The sequence below is a fragment of the Peromyscus californicus genome, unplaced genomic scaffold, assembly GCF_007827085.1.
Source record: "Peromyscus californicus insignis strain IS unplaced genomic scaffold, ASM782708v3 Scaffold_7__1_contigs__length_154581171, whole genome shotgun sequence".
NCBI lineage: Eukaryota > Metazoa > Chordata > Mammalia > Rodentia > Cricetidae > Peromyscus > Peromyscus californicus.
In genome coordinates, this window is record NW_026294595.1 from 111279710 (window position 1) to 111291552 (window position 11843).

Genomic DNA, 11843 nt, shown 5'->3' on the forward strand with positions numbered 1-11843 from the left:
GCCAATTCCTCAGCTGGTCCTGTTTCCTCAGACTGGAAGCTTCTGTGTCCTCATCCCAATGGCTCTCAGCTGAACTGCTGCTAGAAGTCCTGAACGCTTAACCAGCTAAATGCTTAATCAGCCAAATGCTTCTAGTTTCTGGTTCTCAACGCCTTATAAACCTTTCTGCTTTCTACCACCACTCCCTGGGATTAAAGGCTGCTTTCTGGGATTAAAGGCGTGAGTCACCATGCCTGGCTGTTTCCAATGCGGCCTTGAACTCACAGAGATCCAGAGGGATTTCTGTCTCTGGAATGCTAGGATTAAAGGCGTGTGCTACCACTGCCTAACCTCTATGTTTAATATTGTGGCTTTTCTGTTCTCTGACCCCAGATAAGTTTATTAGGATACACAATATTTTGGGGAACACAATACCACCACATAAGATTCTATCACTTCCTTATTCCCAGCCTGGTATGTAACCCATTCCCTGCTGTCCCCTTACACATTCATAGCCTCTGTCCCTTTACAAGCCCAATCTGAAAACGACAGCTCTGTCTTTGTGTCATTCTGTTCTAGAGAAGGGCCTGAAACTCTGGGAGGGGTCTAAGAATTACGTAGCAAGAATCTTAACAGGTCTTATTAATAAAATCAAACCTGAGCCAGGTATTGGGGTGAATGCTGAATGATCAGAGAAGCAGAACAAGCCACAGCTTCCTCACCTCGCCAATTCCTAAGCAGAACCTGTTTCCTCAGACTGGAAGCCTCTGAGTCCTCATCCAAATAGATCTCAGCTGAACTGCTTCGCAAAAGCCTGAAAGCTTAACCAGTTAGTTCCTAGTCCTCATACCTTATATACCTTTCTGCCATCACTTCCTGGGATTAAAGGCTCTTGTTAACATGCCTGACTGTTTCCAGTGTGGCCTTGAACTCACAGAGATCCAGGCGGATCTCTGCCTCTGGAATGCTAGGATTAAAGGTGTATGTGCCACCATTTTCTGGCCTCTGTATCTAGTGACTGTTCTGTTCTCTGACCCCAGATAAGTTTATTAGGGTGCACAATATTTTGGGGAACACAATATCACCACAGAATTACAAAGTTGTGAGACATGTTCTTAAGTCAATCCCACCAGTTCTCTTTATGCTTTTATGATTTGAAGTTAACGAAATAATGCAAAAATAAAAATAGATTTACCAGTAGTTTAGAGCAGAAAGAGGCAAAGTGTATTCTCTAATCTCCTGTTCATGTGGTTACTTGACTAAAAGCCTATCATCTGTTCTTTTCAGTTTTTTCTTATATTTTTTTTGTTTCTTCTCTGTAATCTGCAGGTACTTAGAAAATGGCATTGGCATTTGTAGGTGTGTGGTACCAGGCCCTTAGGAGATTAGGGCAGACAGGCAATGAAAGTGGAGGTTCTGGGAGGGCTGATTGACATGTGAAAGGACTATTCACAACATACTTCCTTAGCACAAATACAAATGAGGGAACTCTGCCAGCCACAGTCCCTCTAGAGTCAGCAAGGCCACCTCACATCAAGCATCAGAAAATAAAGCAATGGATAGAGAAATAAATAACTATTGATAAAAGCCAATCATGATGGCACAAGCCTAAAATCCCAACAGTTGGGAGGCTCTGGTAGGAGGATCAGGAATTTGAGATCAGCCTCCACCAATCAAAATGGATCCATCGAAACAGAGACAAAGTTAATAGAGCCTGATACTAGGTTTTTAAAAGAGACTCAAAAAATTTTGCTTCAAGTGTTTGAAGCTAACAAGCATCCTCTTTGTGTGAGACAAATAATATGTGAGCAGGCAGTTAAGAGAAATAGAACATCTGTAGCACCTGGAAAGCTAATTAGAGATGGTATGAATTATGTCATCATTATTTTCATGGTTAGCTTTTTCTAGGTCATCCTAGAAAACTGCCATCCACATGTGAACTGACAATAAAATTATCATTTAAAAACAAACAAACAAAACCCAGAAATACCCACGAGGTATGGGGAGAGTCATAATTCTCCAAAGCTGTGTATTTTAGGACATCACAGCCTCAGGAAAAATAGAACACATAACTCTGAACTATCAGCCTTAAAGAGAATAAATATTTAATTAATGATGTTGTACCACATTTTGTGAAAAGTCTTTGGAGCTTAACATACCTGAAACTATCAAAATCTCAGGACATTGAAAACTGTTTCTTCAAAATGTCTTAGCCAGCAAAACTCAACCTTTGTTGTTATTGTAGAAAATAAAAATAAATGCCCATCTCCTTTGCTACTTTCAGCATGGTCCCAGAAGATCATCCTTCACTATTCAACTGAAGAAGAACATTGTAGAACATGCACTTCTGCCCAGCCGTGGTTCCTCTTGTCACCCTAATATGTTAAAATGTTTTACTTGTTGTAGCACGAATTGATAGAAGGTCTTATTAATAAAAACAAACCTGGATCTTGGTATTGGGGTGAATGCTGGAAGATCAGAGAAGCAGAACAAGCCACAGCCACCTCACCTTGCCAATTCCTCAGCTGATCCTGTTTCCTCAGACTGGAAGTCTCTGAGTCCTCATCCAAATAGATCTCAGCTGAACTGTTGCTCAAAAGCCTAAAAGCTTAACCAGACTCTAGTTCCTGGTTTTCACACCTTATATACCTTTCTGCTTTCTGCCATTATTTCCTGGGATTAAAGGTGTGAGCCACCATGCCTGGCTGTTTCCAGTGTGGCTTTGAACTCACAGAGATCTAGATGGATCTCTGCCTCCCAAGTGATAGGATTAAAGGCGTGTGTGCCACTATTTTCTGGCACATTCTCTATGTCTATCTAGTGGCTGTTCTGTCCTCTGACCCCAGTTAAGTTTATTAGGATGCACAATATATTGGGGGACACAATATATCACCACAACCTGTCTCATTCATCACACCCTGTATTTCACTTGCATGGTTCTTTGTGGAACTCCTACTTTCTCATTGCACTGTTCTTAAATGCTATCAGTGGCATTTTACCAACCCAGTGTTCCTAACGAAGCCTCACCACATGCTGTATTAAGAAGCATTTCCCAGAATCAGTAAGTCCTCATGAAATTTATAGCAACAGCTACAAGCACCATGGATTCCAAAGAAAAATGAAAAATCAATTAAAACTGACCACCGTTTGGAACTGGAAAGGGTCATTAGGGCTCCAAAATATTCAATAAGAGTGTCAAAATTTAGATTTACAAATATTTGCTCATAGGAATGGTTTAGCAGGCAGTATATTCTTTCCTTTTTATTTTATTTATTTATTTTATTCTTTCCTTTTTAACTTACATACTTTTGTTCACTTTAAGCCAAGATTTATTTTAATACCAGAATCTGATCTTGGGAGTGATATGAAAAGTTATTGGGAAAGGAGTAGGGATATGTGGTCATGGGTAGCACAAGGTTCCCTGAGGTTGAGCTTGTGTGTGCCTATAGGAAAACTCCTTTGCTCCATTCCATCCTCGTGCCCTGAAATGGAGGGTTGGGCAGGATGAGATAAACAGTGTGTTATGCAGTCCAATCATACCATGGCCAGTGGAGCTCAGTCCTCCTAGGGCAACTGAGCAATGGCATAGAATATACCTCAAAAGTATCAATCGTGGAGCTAGGGAGGTGGCTGAGGAGTCGTGAGCATGTGTTGCTCCTGCAGAGGACCCAGGTTTTGCTCCCGGCATCCACTTGGGTGCTCACAAACCTCTATAACTTCAGTTTCAGAGCATCTGACACCCTCTCCTGTATTGGTGAAATTATTAAGGCCACTCCATGTAGTTAAAAGGGAGGTTTATTTAGTGGCATAACTTACAAATGAAGGGATAGGTAGGTCGCAGGGTCCGGGAAACATGTAGCGCAGTCCGGTGGTGTTCTCTCAGTCTACCTCCAGTGTCCAGGCTCCGGGAACTAAGAGAAGGCGGCACATTCAGATCTCGGGTCTTCAGGGCCCTCTCTTGGCCCCGCCTTTGTAGGTGTGATAGTTACCGAAGCCTCAATGGGAGTTGGAACTTCCAGACCAAAGTTGGAATGGCTACCCACTACACTCCTGGCCTCCACACGAACCAGAAATGCATTTGGTATACACGCATGTTAGGAGAACATCCATGTACACAAAATAAGTGACAAAAATTTAAAGTATTGACCAGAAGGACAGAGGAGAACAGAAATAGGCCATCTGTGTTCTTACTTGAAGAGTCTCCCAGTCAATGTTCTTGACTCTGCACTTAGAGAATTGCGCACGTTAAACATGGCTGAAGAGAGAAAGATGGGTCAGAGGTTAAAATCACTTACTATTCTTCCAGAGGATCAGGGTTCAGTTTCCAGCACCCACATGCTGGCTCACAATTACTTGTAACTTTATTTCTAGGTGATCTGACACTCTCTTCTGGCCTCTCCAAGCTCTGCACACACATGGTGGTGCACATGTGGGCAAACATTAACAAATGTATACACATAAATAAAAATAAACAATTTTCTAAAAGAATGGCTAAGTGGTTTGTAGAAGGCAATAGACCAAAACCCCAGGAAGGAAAGCAGATGTGTGTACTTGAGAAGATGCCATCCATCAGTGACACTTTCACAAAGGTGGTGGTTATAAAATGGAGACCTAGAAGATGTGAGCTGGAACATAGGAAGAGTATACGCTAGCTTTCGGAAGCACAAGGGACTGATTGATACAAATCCGTCTGTGCTGGAAATCACTAGCTCAGAGCTGTATGTCTCTCTTTCGGACAACAGTCAGGGAAGGGGGCCTCTAGAACAACAAAAGGGCAGTCCTTGCAGTAAGGCTCTGGTGGAACTAGTTAGAGAGGTGAAGAGGCCAGAGAATTAGGTTCTGTCCTTGCCTTAGACAACACTGCGTCTTTCTATGCTTTAATCACAGACCAGCATGTAGGGGGGTGTAGCATGTATCTTTCTATATGTGTGTCTGATACTCAGCTGAGCTTATTTTAACTTGGGAGATCTGACAAAGCAACACCATCTGCCAGCCATTTTATCTACACACAAATTAAATTTCTTTATTGCCTTAGGTGCTCTGCTTTTACGCACTGTAGGGAAAGCCACCAGCTTCTTAGTTCACCACCTGTCTTAGTTTAGGTTCTCTAAAGTTCAGTCTTGAGGTAAGGCATGGGTACAGTTATATTATTAGTGAGCCCATGGAAAGAATTGCTGCAAGGGAGTAGGGGAGTGAGGCAGCCATGAGACGTGTGATTGTAAAAATAGTTCTGTTTATTTGGGGGGTGCTGGGGTTGAACTCAGGACCTTACACATGTTTGAACATGAGCTCCACCCCTGAGCCACACCCTTAGGAAAGGCATTCAGTAAAAGAGCGAATAAGCAGGTTGCTGCTGTCTCAGTAGTTCTCTGAGTGTGCCCCATAGAGCCATAGAGAAGCTGGGGTGTTTGTTTGCTGTGGTTATTCACTGGTTGAAGGCTGGGATTGGCACCAGTAAAGCCCTTTGCATTTATAGGTGATCATGCTGGTGGCAGAATGATCTCTCTGTGGAAAAGGCCTGGTGGAGTCACAACAGAAAAGAAAGGAGCAGGCATGGGAGTACCTTCAGCTGCAGTGAATCCGGAACCCGGCTAAGAAGCCAGTGGGGGCATCAAGAGCATTTCCTGTGCACTCTGAGCTAGTCTGTCAAATTGTGAACCTCTTCAAACACAGAAACAGCAACAACTTTCTCCTGGCATCTACATGAAAAGAGAAGTTTGTTCCTAAAGACAATTAAAGTGAACTATGAAACTGAGATTTTTTTGTTAAACTTTATAGACCAAAACTTCGCACTGACATTCCATCTTCTTGATGAAAATCCCCTGTCCTGCTGTCAGAGGATAAACCTGGAAGGAAACCAACATGTTCATTGCTCTGGCAATTGAAGGATGTAAAATAACAACTGTTTGGCTTGGTTCCCATAATGAACACACGGAAATAGTTGGATTTTTATTATTTTTTTTTTTGCACTAATCATTGCTCTGGCCCATTGCCAATTTGGAAACCGTCAAAGATGAATTCATTCTGATGAAAGAGACAGATGCCAAGGATTGAAAATGTGAATTTGGCCAAAGATAAAGCCTGGAGAGGCCACAGAAAGACTGCAAAGGAAACTTCTTCCATAATATTACAGATACAGCATGTCCACACTTGGACATTTTCCATCATGAGAATTATGGAAGCATATCTCTCCTGTGCCTTGCAGTGGACTGAATGCACAGGGCCATCCCTTCACCTAGGTGACTTGTCTTGAGTAGGCACTATGTTATATTTGAGTGTGGGGTTTAGACTCTTGACAAAGATGGTCATCCATGGGATGGATGCTGCCTCTCCTCTAGGTCCTCCCACGAACCAGGACAGCCTTTAATGAAGAAGTAAAGAAACAATCTTCTGCTGCACATTGCTGAAAGTTACTATATCATTTGTTCAATAGAAAATGAACTGTAAGTGTGCCATTATGTATAGAAATACTAGTATGCAAAAATCCACATAAATATGACTGCAATTATCTTAAAGTGAGCAATACTAAAACCCGCAATGAATAGAATGAAATAGTATGCTATTCTCAACTAAAATATAAATGGACATGGAAAGATAGTAATTGGAAAGTGTTAACTTTTTAATAAAGAACATGGAGAAAATGTACATATGATGTTTTTGTGTATTATATGTATGGGTATACACACATGTCGGTAAATTCACTTCAAAATGCACTAAGCTCTCAATTATGCTACTCTTATTTTTATTTGTATACACAAAATGTTTATATTTCTACATATTTATTACCTTGAGGAGAAAGATTAAGAAGGGTTAAGAATAATCAGAAGACCTTTTACTTTATTTCATGTATTCTTGAAATTATTGAAATGTTTAGCTATATATTACTTGTATAACCTAGTAAAAGAGAATAAACGTAATAAAAATCATTTCCAAAAAGAAACATTCACAAATCATATGCACTATGTTTGGTCATCATGCATTTATTAAGGGAACATTTTCTCATAGTTACTCTAATGAATTAAAGTCCCATTACTTAAAATGTCAGAAGGCATCACCCAGCAGCTGCTGCTATGCAGGACATGAGGTCCCACCTGAGACAAGCAAAACTGTGCAATCAGCTAACATGATCCCCAAGTGACTCTTGGGCTTGGTAAAGATACATTCCTCTAAAACAGAAAACATGTTTTATGCTTCAATGTTTTATGTTTCAATCACTGAAAAATAAACTATTTAAAAAGTAAAAGGTTTCACTTAAAATTTTTCTTAGGGTTTGAAAAACAAACACTTAAACGTTTGTCAAATATGAAAGGTAGTGTGTAGAGGGAAGCTTTTCACAATACCAATTTTTAAAATGTGAAACACAAAACCAAAAATTTTCAGTATTTAAAGAAATGAAGGCCGGGAAGTGGTGGCATACGCCTTTAATCCCAGCACTCGGGAGGCAGAGGCTAGCAGATCTCTGTGAGTTCAAGGCCAGCCTAGTCTACAAAGTGAGCTCCGGGACAGCCAAGGCTGTCACACAGAGAAACCCTATCTTGAAACAAAGGAAGAAAGAAAGAAAGAAAGAAAGAAAGAAAGAAAGAAAGAAAGAAAGAAAGAAAGAAAGAAAGAAAGAAGAGTTGTCATTTGTCTATTTTAAGAAGGTTAAAGCCATCTTGTAAATGGTGGTGTTTTCCTCCTGCGTTCCACTTCCCACCTGGACAGTCAGCCAAGTCCAGATGTCTGAGTCCTTATTCTCAGGGAACTCAGTCAAGAACAACATGGAGAAGAGGCCACATATGGCATGAGCTGACACTCCACAGAAGGCAGAACTTCCTGCTTCCACAATCGAGCAAGTCCATCCCCATCACCCCTTCGCAAACGCTCAGAACACTCTCACTGAGCTCCTTTAGCATTCCTCCGTGGACACTCCCTGGACTAGGTGTGACTCTAGCTCTAATAATTCCTTACTGCAAACGCATGGCCTGTGGTTCTCATCCTCGTACTGGTATTAGCATAAGGAAGTGCTCCTGTTGTCCTGACAACCAGAAGTAGCACACTGCTGTGCCTGTTGACTGTGATCCTGTTTTAATTTCTGTTATGCTTTTCGAATCTTCAAATTTTGTGGTCAAAGGAATGCAATACTTTCTGTCTCTCTCTCTCTCTCTCTTTCTAATTAATTTTGTGTTTATTTTATATATATATATATTATTGCATATCATACTGTGTTACACAAGGACATTTTCATACAAGCATGTATTGCATGTTGACCATATTCCACATCCCCCACAATTAGTCCTCTCTGTATCCCTGATTTTGCTTTCAATTTCACTATATATATAGATGATATATATAATGTTATAGTTATGTGGTTTTATATGTCTGTATAAAATCTAGGCACCACATGTGAAAGAAAGCACGATTTCTGAGACTGGCTTAATTTTTGTGTCTGTCTCTACATGTCTAGATGATTTGTCTCAATTCTCTTGACTTTGCTACCTTAACTTCCCTTACTTCCACGAACTCCATTGCACTGTTCCTTCCTCTAGCGAACTCTCCATTTGAGTTGTCTTTTTGCTCGACAGCCAGCTTGGCAGCTTCCTCACCCTTTGATGTGCCTTTCCAAGATATTCCGTTCACGAGACAAACCCATTCTTGAAGTTTCCTCATCCGTCTTTCCTTCTTTTGTTCCCAGCTAATGTAATAACAATGCCCTCTGTTATTATTGCTACTAATGGTAAGCTATATAGAGGTAAACTACAGTCCTGTATCTTAAAATAGTGTTTTGTTTTCAGTCTTGGCTGTATGCTGCAATCTTCTAAATTGTTCTAACAAATATTGACATTTGAGTTCCACTCTCGAAGATTCATTATAATTCACCTGAGAAGCAACCTAGACAGGGAAATTCTTTTTCTACTGGACAGACAGCTTAGTGCTAAGTGCTGGCCTAGCATGCTTGAGGCCCTAGGTGCAACACATATCCCATCTATGTAGCTGGAAGGTTTCTCTGGTCCTGCCGGGTCCCAAGGTTAGGATGAATCTCTCCACTTGCGTCCCTCAGCCACTTGGTCCCATGTAAACACACAGAGGTTTATATTATTTGCAAACTATATGGCCTAATGGTTTCGGCTTCTCACTAGCTAGCTCTTACAAATTAACTCAGCCCATTTCTATTAATCTATGCATTGCCATGTGGCTTCGTGGCTTCCTGGTACTTTCACATCTTGCTTCTCCTGGCAGCGGTCAGCAGCGTCTCCCCCACCCTCCCTTCTTCTCCTGTCTCTTCCATTCCAATGTGCTGCCTAACCTTATTCTGCCTTGCCATTGACCAAACAGCTTTATTTATCAACCAGTCAGAACAAAACATATTCACAGTGGACAGAAAGACATCCCACAGCACACCTACACTGGCAAAAAGTTTTTTAACTTATAATCATTGAAAGTATGTACATAATAATAGGCTTAGGAATATATTTTGATTGAGTTAATATTCTAGAAAAAAAGTTTATAGCTTTTTATGAGTTAGGAATAAGAGTATTTGCTATAGCTGCCAGATACATAAAAATTATTTGATAAATCTGTAGTGTAAGATAAAGAGGTTTTCTGAAAGTGAACAGAGGCTGCATTTCTTTGTGCATGTAGGGGTGCTGGGTGTCAACCCTAGGGCCTCCTCCATTTTTAACAAACACTCTACCCTGTGCTATATTCCCAGCCAGTAGAGATGGGTGTTTCTTTTTCTTTTTTAATTAATTAATTACTTTATTTATTTGTTTTATATCCTAGCCCCAGTTTTCCTTCCATCCTCTCCTCCTAGCCCTCCCTCCCCAAACCCCTCTGCCCCCTCAATCCAATCTCCTCCATTCTGTTTAGGAAAGCACAGTTCTCCCATGAGTATCCACAAAACATGGCATATCAAGTTGCAGTAAGACTAAGCACCTCCCCATGTATTAAAGCTAGGCAAGGTGACCCAGTATGAGGAGTAGGGTCCCAAAGGCCTGTAAAAGTCAGAGACAGCCCCTGTTCCCACTGTTAGGAGTCCCACAAGAGGACCAAGCTATGCAACTGCAGCATATATGTGGTGATATTTTATTTGTGCTCTAACAAATAAAGCTTGCCTAGGGGGGTCAAAGGACAAAGCCAGCCACTATATTAAACATAGCAGTCAGGCAGTGGTAGCACATGCCTTTAATCCCAGCACTAGTTAACCATGGAGGTCTGCAGGTCTGTACAGACAGACAGGAAGTGATAGAGTTGGGCAGAGAGAGAAAGTAAGATGGCAGGGCACAGAAAGGTATATAAGGTGTGAGTATACAAGAAGTAGCTCTCTTGGGCTGAAGATTTCCTAGCAGTAAGAACTTGTGGCTAGCTTGTTCTATTTCTCTGATGTTTCAGCTTTCACCCCAATATCTGGCTCTGTTTTTTTTTTTATTAATAAGAACTTTTAAGATTCCTGTTGTAAATATATGTAGAGTACGTAGGTGAATTTGAAAACCTTATGAGTGGTTCTAATGTAGACCAAGTTTGAAAACATGCTAAGTGATAGCTTTTCAAGTGGACCTGTCCATTTTGTTCTTCTAGACATTTAACAAAGGAAAATTATGAACAAACCCTTCCTTTGAAGGTTGTTTGCCAATCTGTGGCCCTTCCTCCCTCTGTTCCATTATTCTCCTCCAGTGTTCTGAGCACCTTTCACAGAGATGCTGAAACTCTCTGGGCTGTGTCCACCATGACGTTCAAGTGCTGGAGGTGGAGGGAAAACTTTGCATGCTGCCTTCAGCTGTATCTCTTTGTCTCCTGTTCCTGCCAGAGCGTCTTTAGTACTTTCAAGTTCCTAATATGTGCTTTTATAATCCAGCCTCTGAACTTAATTATCACAGAGTCTTCCCATCCAGGACAGGTATGAATGGTTCCTGCCATAACAAAATTCTAGCTATCCAGCCGTCCCATATAGCATATCAGTCCATCCACCTCTGCTGTAACTAGTGCTCAGTAAAACCTTCTTGGAGTGAAATATTTAGAAAGGGGTTTGGGGAAATGGCTCAGTCAATAAAATGCAACCCCCCACACACACTCCAATTAGGAGGACCTGACTTTAGATTCCCAGCACCCATACCAATATAAAGAAAGGTATGGAGGTGAAACCTATAATTCTACCTTGAGGTTGAGTGGGACAGGTGGATCCCCAAAAACTCATTGGCCTGCCAGCTAGCCAGTCAAGCAGAATGAATGAGCCTCAAGTTCAATAAGAGATTCTGTCTCAAGAAAAAAAATAATTGTTTAATTAAATTTTAAAAAAGTAGAGAATGATCAAGGAAAGACACCTGATGTCAGCCTCTGGACTCTACATATACACAGCTGTGCATGTACACTAACACACACATGTACACACCCACACTAACAAGTACATGCAACACACACAAGAGATACAATCTATCTACTTACAAATAAGCAAAAAGCTTAGGGTGGTTTTTCTGGCAGCAATGTCTTGGTTACTTTTCTATTGCTGTGATAAAACATCATTCCCAAGACAATTTATAAAAGAAGTTTATTTGGGGCTTACAATTTCAGAGGGTGAGTCCATGACCATCATGGTGGGTAGCATGGCAGCAGGCAGGTAGGGAGGCATGATACTGCAGCAGAAGCTGAGAGTTTATATCTTGATGCACAACCATGAGGCGGAGAGACCTAGCAGAGAATCTTGTGGGCTCTTGAAACCTAGTGGCACACTTCTTCCAACAAGGACATACTTCCTAACCATTCCCAAACAGTTCTACCAACTGACTCCCAAGTAGTCAAATATACAAGCCTACCAGGGCCATTCACATCCAAACCACCACAAGGACCCTGCTTAATAAAATTCCTGATAGCCGGGCGGTGGTGGCGCA